Here is an 18,437-nt window from a genome sequence, read left to right as displayed (position 1 = left end):
TTTATATCTTTCCCCTCTCACCCTAAACCTATGCCTTCTAGTTCTGGACTCCCTAATCCCAGGGAAAAGACTTTGTCTATTTATCCTATCCATGAACCTCATAATTTTGTAAACCTCTATAAGGTCACCCCTTAGCCTCCAATGCTCCAGGGAAAACAGCCCCAGCCTGTTCAGCCTCTCCCTGTAGCTCAGATCCTCTAACCCTGGCAACATCCTTGTAAATCTTTTCTGAACCCTTTCAAGTTTCACAGCATCTTTCTGATAGGAAGGAGACCAGAATTGCACACAATATTCCAACAGTGGCCTAACCAATGTCCTGTACAGCTGCAACATGACCTCCCAACTCCTGTACTCAATGCTCTGACCAATAAAGGAAAGCATACCAAAGGCCTTCTTCACTATCCTATCTACCTGCGACTCCACTTTTAAGGAGCTATGAATTGCACTCCAAGATCTCTTTGTTCAGCAACACTCCCTAGGACCCTACCAATAAGTGTATAAGTCCTGCTAAGACTTGCTTTCCCAAAATGCAGCACCTCACATTTATCTGAATTAAACTCCATCTGCCACTTCTCAGCCCATTGGCTCATCTGGTCCAGATCCTGTTGTAATCTGAGGTAACCCTCTTTGCTGTCCACTCCACCTCCAATATTGGTGTCATCTGCAAACTTACTAACTGTACCTCTTATGCTCGCATCCAAATCATTTATGTAAATGACAAACAGTAGAGGGCCCAGCACCGATCCTTGTGGTACTCCACTGGTCACAGGTCTCCAGTCTGAAAAACAACCATCCACCACCAACCTCTATCTTCTATTTTGAGCCAGTTCTGTATCCAAATGGCAAATTCTCCCTGTATTCCATGAGATCTAACCTTGCTAATCAGTCTCCCATGGGGAACCTTGTCGAACGCCTTCCTGAAGTCCATATAGGTCATATCTACTGCTCTGCCCTCATCAATCTTCTTTGTTACTTCTTCAAAAAACTCAATCAAGTTTGTGAGACATGATTTCCCACTCACAAAGCCATGTTGACTATCCCGAATCAGTCCTTGCCTTTCCAAATACATGTACATCCTGTCCCTCAGGACTCCCTCCAACAACTTGGCCGCCACTGAGGTCAGGCTCACCAGTCTATAGTTCCCTGGCTTGTCTTTACCGCCCTTCTTAAATAGTGGCACCACATTTGCCAACCTCCAGTCTTCCGGCACCTCACCTGTGACTATCGATGATACAAATATCTCAGCAAGAGGCCCAGCAATCACTTCTCTAGCTTCGCACAGAGTTCTCAGGTACACCTGATCAGGTCCTGGGGATTTATCCACTTTTAACCGTTTCAAGACATCCAGCACTTCCTCCTCTGTAATCTGGACATTTGCAAGATGTCACCATCTATTTCCCTACAGTCTATATCTTCCATATCCTTTTCCCACAGTAAATACTGATGCAGAATATTCATTTAGTATCTCCCCCATTTTCTGTGGGTCCACACAAAGGCCGCCTTGCTGATCTTTGAGGGGCTCTATTCTCTTCCTAGTTATCCTTTTGTTCTTAACATATTTGTAAAAACCCTTTGGATTCTCCTGAATTCTATTAGCCAAAGCTATCTCATGTCCCCATTTTGCCCTCCTGGATCCCTCTTATGTATACTCCAACTTCCTTTATACTCTTCGAAGGAATCACTCGATATATCCTGTCTATACCTGATATATGCTTTCTTCCTTTTCTTAACCAAACCCTCAATTTCTTTAGTCATCCAGCATTCCCTATACCTACTCGCCTTCCCTTTCACCCTGACAGGAATATATTTTCTCTGGATTCTTGTTATCTCATTTCTGAAGGCTTCCCATTTTCCAGCTGTCCCTTTACCTGCGAACATTTGCCTCCAATCAGCTTTCGAAAGTCCTTGCCTAATACTGTCAAAATTGGCCTTTCTCCAATTTAGAACTTCAACTTTTAGATCTGGTCTATCCTTTCTCATCACTATTTTAAAATGAATAGAATTATGGTCGCTGGCCCCAAAGTGCTACCCCACTGACACCTCAGTCACCTGCCCTGCCTTATTTCCCAAGATTAGGTCATGTTTTGCACCTTCTCTCGTAGGTACATCCACATACTGAATCAGAAAATTGTCTTGTACACACTTAAGAAATTCCTCTCCATCTAAACCTTTAACACTATGGCAGTCCCAATCAATGTTTGGAAAGTTAAAATCCCCTACCATAACTACTCTATTATTCTTACAGATAGCTGAGATCTCCTTACAAGTTTGTTTCTCAATTTCCCTCTGACTATTGGGATGTGTATAATACAAAGCCAATAATGTGATCATCCCTTTCTTATTTCTCATTTCCACCCAAATAACTTCCCTGGATGTATTTCCAGGAATATCCTCCCTCAGCACAGCTGTAATGCTATCCCTTATCAAAAATGCCACTCTCCCTCTTGCCTCCCTTTCTATCCTTCCTGTAGCATTTGTATCCTGGAACATTAAGCTGCCAGTCCTGCCCATCCCTAAGCCATGTTTCTGTAATTGCTATGATATCCCAGTCCCATGTTCCTAACCATGCCCTGAGTTCATCTGCCTTCCCTGTTAGTCCTCTTGCATTGAAATAAATGCATTTTAATATATTAGTCCGACCTTGTCCCTGCCTGCCCTGACTGTTTGACTCACTTCTGTTCTCAGCTGTACCCATCTCAGATCGATCTCTTTCCTCACTATCTCCCTGGATCCCACCGCCCCCCCCCCCACCCCAACCTTACTAGTTTAAATCCTCCTAGCAGTTCTAGCAAATTTCCCTGCTAGTATATTAGTCCCCTTCCAATTTAGGTGCAATCCATCCTTCTTGTATAGGTCACTTCTACCCCAAAAGAGATTCCAATGATGCAAAAATGTGAATCCTTCTCCCATACACCAGCTCCTCAGCCATGCATTCATCTGCTCTATCCTCCTATGCCTGCCCTCACTAGCTTGTAGCACTGGGAGTAATCCAGATATTACTACCCTTGAGGACCTCCTTTTTAAATTCCTGCCTAGCTCTCTGTAATCTCCCTTTAGAATCTCAACCTTTTCCCTTCCTATGTCATTGCTTCCAATGTGGACAATGACCTCCTGCCGGCCCCTCTCCCCTTTGAGAACATTCTGCACCCTCTCTGAGACATCCTTGATCCTGGCACCAGGGAAACAACACACCATCCTGCTTTTTCTCTGCTGGCCACAGAAACGTCTGTCTGTACCTCGGACTACAGAATCCCCTTACACAATTGATCTCTTGGAAGCTGACATACCCCTCGTTGCATTAGAGCCAGTCTCAATACCAGAAACTTGGCTGTTCGTGCTTTGTTCCCCTGAGCATCCATCACCCCCTACATTTTCCAAAACAGCATACCTGTTTGAAATGGGTATATCCACAAAAGACTCCTGCACTAGCTGCCTACCTCGCTTATCTTTCCTGGGGTTAACCCATCTATGTGACTGTATTTGAGACTATCCCCCCTTCCCATAACTGCCATCCATCACATACTGTTGCTGTTGCAAATTCCTCATCACTTGTATCTGTCTCTGCAACCAATCCACTCGATCTGATAAGATTCGCATCCAACAGCATTTATGGCAGATATAATCCGCAGTAACCCTTAAACTCTCTTTAAACTCCCACATCTGACAAGAAGTACATATCACTGCAAAGGCCATTTTTGCTCCTTCACAATCTACAGACCCAGAAAATAACACCGTCTTATTTCTCTACAAATACTGCCCCAGGTTAAATTAATAGCTATGGCTTATATTTTAAGTTTAATCAAGAGACTTATCTCCAAAAACATATAATCGAGAAAAATCCACAATACTCACTACTGCAGCCTTTCTCTTGGACAGACTTAAAACAACAACTAACTAATCTGATTCTGTGTTGTGAACTTCGCCCAACAGTTCCTCCAAATTAGTTGTGAATTTCACTGTTTGTTAATTTTCCCAGATGCTCTCCGACGTCCAGTGATACACGAATTCAAACAGCAAAGGCGGTAATTGTACAAGTTCTCTCTCTCTCTCTCTCTCTCTCTCTCTCCTGCACTGTCCTCACCATGTGCTTCCTTTGTCTGCCCTTCTCCCTTTTAAACTGCTGTTGCTTTGACTTTTTTTTCCCCAAAAGTTCCAAAACAATGCAACAGCATATAAAACAGTAATTGCTGCTCCTGGAATTCGAGGAAATCACCTCCAACACCTAAAATACCTCAAAAAAAGGAGCAGCTCTTACAGCCAGAAATTTTTCCCGTCCTGCATCTTGGATACAACTTAATCAGTCAAATTAAGGCACTTCCATACTTCAACATGGATAATTCAGTAGCTTCAAAAGTATGATTCTCTTGCACAAAATGAAGATGAGTTGCATATGACTTAGCTGTTTCCAATCCAAACTCTACAGATTCAGAATATGGTCAAGGACAAATGAGCTAGCTCAGAAATCTAGGATATTGCAAAAAAGAAACGAATGCTCCGACAGAGCTGTCAAGTGCTGCAATAGACATTCATCTGATTCAAGATTCCCCAGATGATATAATGGGAAGAAATCTTCAGAAAAGGGAATTTGGGAGAGAAAGTGATCATCTGGGTAATGGAATGCGCCAACAACTGCTTTTAGCAGAAATGGCACCCATCTTGTGGGATGTTGAAAAGAAACAAAGTACTTAAAATAGTGGACTGAGAGTAATAAAGAGGTTTATTTCTAGGCTTGCTTTTAGATTTCTTACAGGTATTACAATTCAAAAGTATAAGGTTGTTACTTTGATTCATTTTACAGTTCTTTTGTACTCAAAACTGACATTTCAAGAAGTACACAAATATGAAATATTTAGAGGAATGAGCCAGGCACAGGCAGGTGAGACTAGTTTAGTTTGGGATTATGGTCAGCATGGACTGGTTGATCCGAAGAGTCTGTATCCGTGCTTATATTTCTATGAAAGATATGGCAGCAGAGAAATCATTGACCAGTCAAAGCTAAAATCACCTGTACTGTTGTCTTTTAATCAGCACTGTTAATCTATGTTCATATTTTCACTTTGATCACATGTTCGTGTTGGAGTGAAGGGTATAGCTAGTAAGTTTCAGGAATAATGGATGAATAAATATATTGAGGTCCTAGTCAAGAAATAAAGAGAATCTTATTTTATATGTAGACAACTTTGGTCAATTGAATCTCTTAATCAATAATAAGAGGGTTGGGGCATTCTTAAGAAAGAAACCAGGAAGTCAAAGAGGGAGGTATTGGCAAAGAATGAGGTAGCATTGACAGCCAAGGTTAAGAACAATCCAAAGAATAAGAAGGTAACTACTGAGAGGGGTACGACCTCTTAATGATTAAGGAGGTCATTTTTGTGATGAACCCCAGGAGATGGGGAGACATGAAATGAATATTTTTTATTGTGGAGAAAGAAATGGAGGCTTGAGAACACAGAGAGATTTTGAGCATTTAAAAACTGTTCACCCTACAAAAGAGGACATTCAGGAGGTCTTAGGGAGTATAAAGGTGGACAAATTTGTGGGATGGATCTAATGTATCCCAGAACATTATGGGAAGTAAGGGAGGAAATTGTGAGACCACTTGCAGAAATATTTGCATCATTACAGCTACAGGTGAGGTGCTTGATGACTTGAGGGCGGCAAATGTTATACCTTCATTGAAGGAAAGGTTGTAAGGAGAAACCAAGGAACTTTAGATCTGTGAGTCTGACTTCAGTTGTGGGTAAACTGTTGGAGGTGATTTTAAATGATAGTGTTTATGGACATTTTGAGAGGCTAAAACTGATTCAAGATAGCACGGTTTTGTGCGAGGAAAATAGTGTCTCACAAACTTGAGTTTTTTGAGGAAGTTACTAAAAAGATAGAAGAGGGCAGTACAGCAGACTTTGTTTATTTGGATTTTAGTGAGGTTTACGGAAATGTTCAGCATGGCAGTCTGATTAATAATGTTAGGTTACCTGGAATTCAGGGCGAATTCACAATTGGATACATAATTGGTTTAATGACAGGAGACAGAGAGTAGTGCTGGAGAATTGCTTTCCCTGTAGAGGGTAGTTTATTGGGAGTCTGCACTTTGCTGCCAGTGCTACTGTTATTGGAATTTGGAAGCTGAAGTGGCAATACCTGTTGCAACTGAGGGCAGCTGGAGTTGGTTGAGGCCGAGAATCTGAAAACTCTGGTGCTGTAGCCTACCTGGCGAAAGTGAGAATTGCAGATGCTGGAGATCAGAGTCAAGATTAGAGTGGTGCTGGAAAAGCACAGCAGGTCAGGCAGCAACTGAGCAGCAGGAAAATTGATGTTTCGGGCAAAAGCCCTTCATCAGGAATGTGGCCTGTAGCCTACCTGCCTAGAGGCACTTGAACCTAGGATTCTCCATTGCTGCTGCCTTTGGAAGCTTGGTGGCCTGAATTTCTCCTCAGCGAGTTCAAGACTGCCACAATAACATCTGCTGAGTCAGGGAGAAGCTGCTGTGGATTGGAGCCTAGAACCTGTGACTTCGGTTGCTGCAACCTGTCTGTCTTCCTGAAAGGACTCAAGCTTAGGACTTATGGCTGGTGCTGCTGCTGCCCTGCACTTTTAGACTAGATTCCCTACAGTATGGAAACAGTCCCTCCGTCCCAACAAGTCCACACCGACCCTCCAAAGAGTAACCCACCCAGACCCATTCCCCAACCCGACATTTATCCCCAACTAATGAACCTAACACTATGGGCAGTTTAGCATGGTTAATTCACCTAACCTGCACATCTTTGGATTGTGGGAGGAAACCAGAGCACCCGGAGGAAACCCATGCAGACAAGGGGAGAACATGCAAACTCCACACAGACAGTCATCCAAGGCCAGAATCAAACCCAGATCCCTGGTGCTGTGAGGCAGCAGTGCTAACCACTGAGCCACCGTGCTGCCCATGATCTATTCGGCTGTTGGAGGAGGCTTGTTTCTGGAGCCTGGGCTACAATTTCAGTGACCTGGACATTAATTGCTTCGGGCTTGAACACCTGTAGTGAGTTAATGTATGTTGGAGTCTGGGTCCTTGAACTGTTCAGAGCTTGGGTCATCTCCTTTTATTACTTTATTACTGTGGCCTATTCGTTTGCAGTGACTATTGCCTCTGGGCATTGGAGAACAATTGTTTTGGATCTGTGGGTTGGGTGACAGGTTGGGACATAACTAACTGAGGCAACCAGACTGGCAAAGGAGGCCTCATAGGACTCTCTATTCCCTTTATTTGTGTGAGGGATGGTGGTGGTCATGGTTTGTGGAGGGAGTGATGGTGACCAACCAACCGACTGTGGTGTGCTCTAAAACAACATCCAGTGTGGGGCCCAGTCACTTCCACACAGGGATTGTTGCATCCTCATGTTCCCCCACCCCTGCCCCAGGGATCTAATCAACCTTTACATACTTAATGAAATGGCTCTGGGTGAAATGTTACATTTACCCCGCCATGATCATTGAGACATATGCAACAGCCTTGGCAGGGGTAGTTGGTGCCCCCACCATTGTTGCTGCATCAAAAATGTTTGGGAAGGTGGTGTTCATGCTAAAGACTGAGCAGGTGTTGCCCCTCACCCTGGAGAAAGGGCTTACCGTTGGTGCGCCATTGTTGCCTGTCAACTCTGAATAAGTAGTTTCTCAGGGTCCTTTTATTGAACACCCTGCCCTTTGTTCTATCTGAGGTCCTTCTCCCTCACCTCTGCCAGTTCAAGGAGGTGACATTGAGCGTGGTGCCGCTCCTGCTTAGTCTGAAGGAGGCCTGCCTGAGACACGTTTACTCCTTCTGATGACAGGTTTGCCTGACTCAGAAGGCTGTCACAGAGGGCTCGTTCATGGTTGAGCATGAGAGTGCTGCTTACTGGGTGTTCTGGTTAGTGGAGGGTGTGGGATGTTATGCCTGCAAGAAGGTGGGACATCTCCAGAGGAACTGCTCTGCCTCGAAGGCCACTGTCAACAGCTGAGTGACTGCAGTTGGCATCATCATCCCTCCCCTCACGACCCCCCTTACAGACACCAGTGAGGTGGGAGGAGAGTGTCTACAAGTGAGGAAAGCCCAGAGGAAGACCAGGCATTTCCAGGTGGCCTCCCAGGAGGATTCCCCAGGTAACCTTGAGGCCATTGGCCCCCCAGCCTGTGAAAGAATCCCTTGCAAAGGTTACAGTCCCAGGTCCGTCAGGAAGGTGTGAGATTTGGAGCCCAGCCTGGGGCCCATCGATGACAAAAGCCGCGAGAGCAGGTAGTGCCTCCAATTTCCCCTGGTCTCTGCATGCTCCAAAACTCGTGAGGGGCAAGGAAAAATGGAGGATGTTTGAGGGGGAGAGGAGGCATCAGTACAGTGGAAGGATGGAGGTGTCTCTTGTTCCCGCATCCACCTGAAAAAAGTGCCATTCCTTGGGGTTGGAGAAGCAGGGAGAGTCCAATACTAACACATCTCCCCCCCCAACCCCCTCCCCCCCGGGGAAGAGGAAGCAGCATCCCCCAGAAAACCCTCTCCCTTCTCACGAGGGGAAGGGGTCACAAAGCCACCCTCATAGTCTACCGCAACTGGACCAGGCACCTTGGACTGAGGTGGGCGTGGCCACTTTGAGGTCTTGTCCATGCCACAAGAACTGGAGGTCCTCAAGGTGCTGCCTACACTGGCTGGGGATTGTGGTTGGGATCATTACCCTGAGAGCACCCTGGATGGTAGTATTGAAGGAGCAGGCCTCCTCACTCCCTCCTCGGCCTTTATGTTGAGTACTTCTTTTCCTAGACACGGAGGGTGATCGGGCACTGGGAGTGGAGCAGGTTCCCATGGGGGCCACCACTTTAGTCAATGGTTTAGTTGAATCTGGCATAATCCAAGAGTTGGAGGTTCCTACTAAGATTCCCTGGTCTCACAACCAACAACCTGGAAGAGGACTGGGCATTGGTTGTGAGCGCTGCTGAGTTAGACAAGGTGGAGAGTGACGTGGTGCCCGCGGACGAGGTCCCCCTTATCCCCATTGGAGAATTCCAAGATGTTTTGCAAATAATGCTTGCTCACCAAGACAGAATCCAGTTGGCTATGGATAGGTGAAATTCTATACTGCTTCGGGTCATGTCTGCCCGGCAGTTTTTAGCAGCCCCAGGAATGAAAAAGACGGCGAAGTGGTGATGGCAGGAATTCCTTTGCAGCATCCTCCGGGAGTAAAAGGGGAAAAGAGTCCCTCCACCTGCTCAGTAAGTTGGGTTTCATTGGTTTAACTGGTGGTGGTGACATGTATTTCCGGTTATGCCATTATCCATAGCTGACCTCAATGTCAATGGTAGTGGGATGGCTCACCACAGATATTGTATCCTCTCTCTCTTCAGGGACTGAAAGTACATGGCGAGCCTCCTGCAAGAATCCCATACCATTTCAGGAGATGACCCTACATGACTCCTGGAGTGGCGAGGACAGGTCTTTATGAGCCACTTGGTGTCCAATTCTGGTGGGATGGCTACCTTGCTGGCCTCTTTTTCTCAGCGAGAGATCTTGAGAGTCAAGGAGTATGTACCAGGCCAATTCACGGTTTCTTTTGGAGGTTTGGTGCTTCACTTCATGAACGTACATGCAGCTTGGATGGGACCTGAGCAGACATACTTCTTTGAGGAATGCCGATGCTTTTTAGCTTACAAATTCATCCTTCTTTGGGGAGATTCCACTCGTACCCTCGAGAGACGGGACCGCAGAAGAGCTCAGCATTGGTGAGGAAGTTGAGCAACTCATTTAAGACCTCTGACCTGGTAGATGTCTGGCCAATCTCCATCCCAATTTCATTGCCTTCACCTTTGCAAGGCCTAGGGTTGGAGTAACCAGAACTGACCATATCTACACTTCCAGGGTATACGCCTTCTGTGTTCTGAAGGCCTCTATACAACATGTGCCGTTTTCTGACAACAACCTGGTCCAGGCGGAGCCCAGTTCAATGCTGAGGGGGAGGTCAGCGTACTTGAACTTTAACAATCTGCTGCTGGAGAACCAGTGGTTGCAGGACTGGTTACGTCACTTCTGGACCAGCTTGAGAAGAAAGCAGGTGGGTTTCCCCAACTTGAGGCTTTGGTGGGATGTGGGCAAGATTTACGTCCATGAGAGAGATAGAAGACAAAGTTCAATCAGCAGAATAAAAGGATTTTCATAAGCAGACTGAACGATGAAGCCTTTTATTCATTTCTTTTGTATGGCTCAGAAGATTATTGCTGAGACAGAAGACAAAGATCAAAATGTCCAGAAAATTGAGGAAGGGATCTTCTCAATGGAAGACAATGAGTGAGAAACAGGAGTACACACCATCTCTGAGATACTTGTGATGTTTTTGCGGAGGTTTGATAACAGCAGGGAAGTGCTGGAAAACCTTGTGGGCACACTGCTTGGAGAACTGATTCCACGTTGTGCTGATGGTTCCCATGCAGTTCAACAGATGGCCCTCAATGTGGCCTATATCATCCTGTCCATATGTGGCAGCTTGTCTGACCAACATCCCAGCTGTGCCTGGTTCATTCCTTACTGTTAGAAAACCTCTTCCTACGAGAAAGAAAACAACTTCAGGATCGGGTCTCAGAGATCCTGCATGTACTGTGGCTTCATTTGGAGATCATCCCTCACCAGGAGGTGAAACGGCATGTTCTACAAGGAATGACTGCTTTGACCTCACAGCACTCAGCAGCAGCTATGTCCCAGCTCCTGCTCTGTCGCCCCCCAGGGGACAAGTTCATCCGGGATGTGTGGAGAGCAGCAGCTGAGGATCGAGCCTGTCTGGTGAGTACGATCAAACATCTCGTGTACTCACTGGAGGGAAAAAGCTGCTCCGTCCGTGGGGACATGTACTCGGCCAACGTCTCGCTGACTGCCATCCACGGCCCATATGAGATGCTCATTCAGCTCAGGATGGCAGATATGGTGAGGACATTGTTCCCACACATTTTCAGTGGCTTACTTGTATCACTCACCAGCGGAATGAGTTTCTCTCTGCCCAGTGATACAGATATTCAGTCACAGCAGAGAGGTTTCACTGCTGGGTTTGATGCTGATACAAGTAGGTCACTGAATGAAAGGTGTGTGAGGTCACTCAAGGCCCTGTTTGACCTGATTGGTCAAAGTGACATCTCAGACCAGATGGTGATGGTCAGAGGATGGCAACAGCTACTAGGGTTTGGATTTGATCAGGGGGTTGTTCTGCTGGCCCAGGCAATGACAGCATCTGCAGGTGATGATTTGTTTCAGACCGTACATCGTCTGGCTTCCCAAATCATTTGGATCCAGGACTGTCAGGCAGTTCAGATAATCATCTTCTTTGGGGAACTCCTGAAAGCTCCGTGCCTTTCCGAACTGGGTCTCACAGACATGGTCATTAACAGCTTAATACGATACCTCTGCTGGTACGACTCCTCGCTCATTACCCTGTTGCTCTATGTCAGAACTTTAAAAAACATCGATTTTGGTGCAAGGCAGCGGTGTTGGAGTGTGACCGATGTCTTGATGAGCCTGTTGGGCAATCCAGAGAACAGCGATGTATTCACTCTTGCGGTGTTGTCTTGCCTTCAGAAAAACATCCTTGAGGCACCAGCAGGAACAATCAGGCCCTTTTTAAATGCAATCTATGGATAGATAAAAAATCTAAAAGAAAGACTAACTACTTAATTCACATAATTCCTTTTGTAATAACAACTGCCGCTTCAGTTTCATTCGAACTTCACCTTTCAACTTTTGTGTAATTTCATTTTTCTATCTTCGAAGCTGATACACCTTGAGTATTTCAATTATCAGTGCACACAAGATCAGTATTACAGCCATGTGATAATATTCTCACCCATGGATGCATTTGAACATTAGATCCCCAGTTCCAAAATTAACTCCAAAAACTGCGGTCTTTGCTCAGCATAAGCTCTAATTGTTTTGGTGTGTTCAGTTCATTGATGGATTATCAATTTGTATTTCCTTCACTACTGCTCATATTACTGGCCGAGGAAGCTCAATGAAGGAAGCACAAATAACCAGGTCTGAGGTCACGTTTTTGATGGCTACATTGTGTGCCTTGGTCTTTGAGTGTAATGATCTGCTCAAATTGTCATCTTTGTTTTTTTTCTCTCTGTTCTCCTTGTACTCTCTGGTGTTGTACAATGCAATTTTTCTGTGAAACAGGAAAAAGGAAACATGATTTCCTCCAACTTTCTCTATTCCTTTGATCTAGGATCTGATTCCTCAGAATTTTTTATGAATTTCTTCATAAGATGTGAATATTTCTGTGGAAATGATCATTTGTTCCCAACTCTCATTGCCCTGAAGAGATGATGCTGAGCCACCTTCATCAACCACTACTGTCTAAGGTGGGGTCGGGAAATTCACAGCCTGCAAGTCCCCACCTCAATATCCTTGAGGGAGCGGAAAGAGTTGGACCAGTTTCCGAGGGAACAGCTGGCTCAGGACATAACCTGTTGACCAACCAGTCAATGAGGAACAGGTTGATTTAATTGAACTTCCATGATTTGTGGTAGAAGCCAAAAAGAAGAAGAAATTTAATGATATATCTGTGACAGGACAAACACAACATTTCACATGGCCAAGAAGAAGCAATGTCCAGCAAGCCACAGAGATTCAAGCAAATATGACAACAAAAAGAAAGAATGTGGTACCATTGATCTAAATGAAATTAAGTCTTCACTAAAAGTCCAGCAAGTTGGGCAAAAACACATACTTTGAATATTGGCAGCATTCAAAATTATAGACAACATCTTAGTGTTAGATCAAAGACAAATTATTCTACTTTCTTGGATAGACGTCGGGAACACTGAAGCATTGTCAGGTGTACAGCCAAGGCTGAGTAAGGAATGTAGCATTCGCAGATCTCTTGAGGATCTGAAGGTCTCACAAACCATTGTAAAATCCATGACTACACAGGATTGCATAAATTTTCCATTCCTATCATCACTGAAGAAACTTCAGATGACAGCACCGCCAAAGTTTTCAAGAAGATGCAAATGAAAAGATAATGAATTTGAGCTCAACCCATTTGAGCCCATGGATGAATATTTAACTGAAGTTATTCAGACAGCAAAACAATGTGGTGAAGAAATTCATACAGCAGATTGACTTAAAGTCAGGTAATAAGATGACCCAAGTTCAAGAGGAAGATCAAAATCCTTCATCTTCCAAAGAAGAATTGTCATTCCCATTGACAGAGGTAAGCCTAAATAAGCAGCAAGCCTGGAGTAACATGATTGAGGATGTGAAAATATCTAATTTAGCAGGAAATCACCCACAGAGAGTCAATGAAAATGCCCAACATACTCAATAGGTCAAGATAACGCACTATATACTTCAACAGAGTTAATTCAGTTTGAGAATTATGATTTTTTTACACAAATTGAAGATGAGCTTCATATGACTTAACTGTAGCCAAATCAAACTCCACAGATTCAGGATAGGATCAAGAGAAACTGGCTCAGAAATCCAGGATATTGCAAAAAAAAAACTACCTGCTTCCATAGAGCTGGCATGTCCATTGGCAGAGCTAGAATGGACATGATTAAAGATCTAATTAAAGATTCCCCAAGACGATGTAACAGGAAGAGTTCCTCAGTGAAGGGAAGTTGGGAGAGACAGTGTTCCCCCAGATAAAGGAATGCACCAATGACAGCTTTTTAACAGGAATGACACCCATCTTGGGAGTCATTGAAATTAGAAACAAAAATTCTGAAATGATGGACTGAGAATAGTGTGTATCTTGCAACTGCTCCTGAGATTCAGGCTTGCTTCTAAATTTACTTCTAGATTTCTTAAAGTTATTACATTTCAGTAGTATAAGACTTTTATTTTGATTCAATTTTATTCTCAAAATTAACATCTTTATAAGTACAAGACTAAGAAAAATGTTAAGGGATTTGGGCCAAGTGTAGGAAGGTGGGACTAGTTTAGTTTGGGATTATGGTCGACATGGACTGGTTGGACCTAAGGGTCTGTTTCCGTGCTTTATGAGTCTCTGATTTTAAGACAAATTTTGAAGAACAAGGTACTGGTTACAACACTTGCTGAAATGGCTCACCACAGGAAGAAATGGTCAGCTTCACCATAAGAAGTTTTGCTTTCCTTTATTGGTCAGAGTATTGAGTACAGGAGTTGGGAGGTCATGTTGCGAATGTACCAGACATTATTTAGGCTACTTTTGGTATATTGTGTGCAATTCTGATCTCCTTCCTATCGGATAGATGTTATGAAACTTCAAAGGGTTCAGAAAAGATTTACAAGGTTGTTGTCAGGGTTGGAAGATTTGAGCTATGGAGAGACATTGAATAGACTGGGGCTGTTTTCCCTGGAGCATCAGAGGCTGAGGGGTGACCTTATAGAGGTTTATAAAATAATGAGGGACATAGATATGAGTAAATAGATAAGGTCTTTTCCCTGGGATGGGAGAGTCCAGAACTAGAGGGCAAAGGTTTAGGGTGAGAGGGGAAAGATATAAGAGACCTAAGGAGCAACCTTTTCATGCAGAGGGTGCTGTGTGTGTGGAATGGGCTGCCAGAACAAGTGGTGGAGGCTAATACAATTGCACCATTTAAAAGTCATCTGAATGGGTATATGAATAGGAAGGGTTTGAAGGGATATGGGTTGGTTGCTGGCAGTTGGGACTAGATTGGATTGGGATATCTGGTCGGCATGGACTGAAGGGTCTGTTTTCATGCTGTACATCTCTATGACTCTATGAGTCTATAAGCAAATAGTCACGTGCCTCAACAAGTCACCCATGTGGCAGGTAAGCAGCTCATCACCCTTTGGCTCACCCAAGAAGAATATCACAGTTATCAGTGCCTATACTCCAACTCCAAGATGTACAGGACAAAGCAAAAGGGGCATTCAATACTCACCTTGGCCATTGGCTATCCTGCATCTCCAAGGGAGACAATTTGATTCACTTCAGTGACTTAAATGCCAGAGTGAGGATACACAAATCTTTGGAAAGGTATGTTAGGCAAGGACTGCGTAGGGAAACGAACTTTAGTAGAGCCGTCTTCTTGACAAAATACTTAGAACATGAACCTTCCCCACCAGGGGAACAAACACAAAGCCTCATTGCAACAACCCTACTCCAAGCACTGGCACTTCATAGGTTACATCAACATTTGAGTGAGGAATCGCAAAGATATCCGTGTTACTTGTGTCATGACTGGAGCCACTGACTACTGAAACAATGACCGAATATTCCGCTCTACTATCTCCGTCAAATAGGCCACCAAAAAGAGAGGAAACAAGCCAACAGGCACTGAAAGCTGAGATGCAACAAAGAATCCATGACCCAAGAATAGATGTTGGATAGAAAGTATGAAATAGACTCAGCAACATGTCCACAACCATCCTCAGCATCTTCAGCGCAAACAAAGTCATCTATGGTCTAAGTACCCAGCCACCTACTCCACTGAGAATCACAAAACAGAGAATTGCTCATCAAAGACTGACAAACAATCAATGCCCATTGAAGGGAGAGTATTTTGAGAACCTCCACAACCAAGATGCAGCCTTCAGCACAAATGGTTACAACACAATCCCCCAACACACTAACCATCTCAATGCAGAACCAACATGCCATGATGTAGAAAAAGACATCTGACAGCTGAGAAAAAGCAAGGCCTCCAGTGCAGACAGAATTGCTACTGAAATAATAAAATATGGAGGTGAAAACTCTTTACATGAATCCACAATTGCCTTTCTCTAGAAGGAAGAGAGCATATAGGGAGATCTCAGAAGTGCCATCTTCAACAACGTAGACTAGTCTGACTATGGAAATTTCAAAGGGATGTCCCCGCTGTACAATTCATGATTAACATGAAAATTCCCTTTAACTGCCTTCTCTCAGTACCTGAAAGGCTCCTTCTTGAGTCTCAGTTTGGCTTATGCCCATGTAGAAGCACAATGATACAATTTTCAGTGCTAGACAAATCCAAGAAATGAGCAGGGAACAGCACTGACCTCTGCACATGGCTTTCTTCAATCTCACAAAGGCCTTTGAATCTGTCAACCATGAGGGATAATGTAATATTCTCCTCAAGTTTAACTGTCAGCATAATTTCATCACCATTCTCTGCCTGCTTCATGATGACATGGAAGACATAATCCTCACCAATGGATCCACCACAGACCCAATACAAGTGCAAACTGGGGTCAAGCCGGACTGTACCATCGTACCAATGCTTTTCTCCATCTTCTTTCTCACAACAGTTCACTCCACCTACATGAAGCTTCTCCTTGGAGTCAACCTAACCTACACAATGAGCGGGAAATGTCAACTTTTGATACCTCCAGGCCAGAACCAAGACCACCCAACTTCTGCCGTAAAGGTGCAGAATGCAGAAGATTCCTGAGAGCGCGCACTTATAGTTGAACTACAAACCACTGTTGACACATTCACTGAGACATATGAGAGATTAAGCCTCAAACTAAACATCCAGCAAACAAAGATTCTCTGTCAGCTCACTTCTGCCAGGCAACATTGCTCCTGCCAACCATCAAAATTCACAGTGGGCCTCGAAACAGCATGAATTATTTCTCATACCTCAGGAGTCTTCTCAGCACAAATAGATAGTGGTGATGAAGTCCAACATTATCTCCAATCTGTTTTTGGATGCCTGATGAACAGAGCGTCTGACATTTCAAACTCAACACCAAGCTCATGGTCTACAGGTAGCCATTTTCCCCACTTTCCTGTATGCATCAGAAACCTCAAATCCCTGGGGAATTATCAGCAGTGTATTTTTGGCAAAATCCTGCAAATCCACTGTTAGGGGTAGGCAAACCAACATGAACATCTTCTTGGAATTCAAGAAGAGTCACTGGACCTGAAACATCAACCCTTTCTCACCACAGATGCTGCCAGATCTGCTGACTTTCTCTGGCAATTTCTAGTTGTTTCGTTTTCAGATTTCTAGCATCTGCAGTTCTTTGTTTTATCTTACCACAGAAACCACCCCTCCTCTCACACTTCATTTTGCTTCAAAGGCCTTCCAATAACTTCTATCATTGCTTGTATGATTTAAACAGTTTTCTTTTTATGACTGTGATGGAGATCAGAAATTCTCATCTGTGCATTGTGCTCTGCAGATTTGGGTGCTGATTTTGCCCTCCAATGAACCCACTTTTCATCTCTTCCAACACTAGCATCTGTTTCACCATTGGTGCACTGTTGACCAATATCTGACTGAGTCAATGCCAATGTCTGTACTGATGTTTGGGAGGGTTGAAACACAGGATGACGTGTTCTCAAGGGATTTGTTATTTTCTAAGGTGTTCTTAGCTGTCCAATGCTTGAAAGATCTGAGGGAAAGGATAAACTGACAGGTTTATTTACAGAAATGAGTGAAAGATTGCAAGTATTTGGAGGGTACTCTACTCAGACAAATGGCCCACCTTAACTTCCCCAATGAATTTGTTTCAGGCTGCCTTGTTGAGATAGAGATCTGACATTAAGTATTCCAATTCTGATCTTGCTCCTTTCTCTGAAATTATGTGTTATTTTGTCCTGCAGAAGGATAGGTCATGAATTAGGGAGTGGCTGTTTGAATAGGTACATGGATACACATAGTGCTTAAGTTTATAGTAGATATGCTGAGAACTGGAGAGGATGCACAATGGAATAAGGAGGATGTAATGAATATGAAATCAGGTATATGGAGTCAGACAATCACTTGGACTGGGTTACTTGAATTACCCAAAATACAAAGTGTAATGTTATTGTGTATTAGTTCTGATAAAGCTTTTGCTTTTCAATTAAATACTGAAATGGTGAGTGTGATTATGAAATACAACAGTGCTCTGGATAGTCTGTTGTTGTGGGGAAAATCACTAGTCTCAGAGTCAGAATCGGGTTTCAATGACAGAGTTTATTGTACAAAGAAACCAGAGCTCTGGGAAGAGAGAGAGAGACGTCTGCCAGCACGGCTGTCAGCTCTGAGCCTTCTCTCACTCATGGAGCACATGTCATGATATTTTTGACATTTCATGGTATAATGGTACAGATATCGCGTCTTTGTGCAGCATGGTTTGTTTACAGAAAACATTACAGAGTCATTGTCAGTTTCAGAGGAATGTTACAGAGTCATTGTCAGTTTCAGCAGCTACGCAGAAGTCCATTGCTGCAGTAGCTGGTCGTGAACATTCTTCCTGAGAGGAAGGTTGTTTTCATTACTGCAAATCTAAGGTATTAACACTTGTATACAAGCAATTTCAGGTAGTTAACATTTCTATTGAAGGTGGTGGCTGGACTCAGACACTCCAGCGGGCAGTAGACATTATTGATGTGTATTCTCTCCCCCACCCGCCTTAAACTAATTATCTATGCTCTGTGTCTATTGTGCTGGTATCCTGTTGGTGTCAGATAGTATCTATGTATGGTTTGCTGTACTTTTCCATGTAATGGCTCAGCGGTCATCTTGTG

Source organism: Chiloscyllium punctatum, chromosome 9 (assembly GCF_047496795.1).
Source record: "Chiloscyllium punctatum isolate Juve2018m chromosome 9, sChiPun1.3, whole genome shotgun sequence".
Classification (NCBI taxonomy): domain Eukaryota; kingdom Metazoa; phylum Chordata; class Chondrichthyes; order Orectolobiformes; family Hemiscylliidae; genus Chiloscyllium; species Chiloscyllium punctatum.
Note: the sequence above shows the minus strand (reverse complement) of the source record.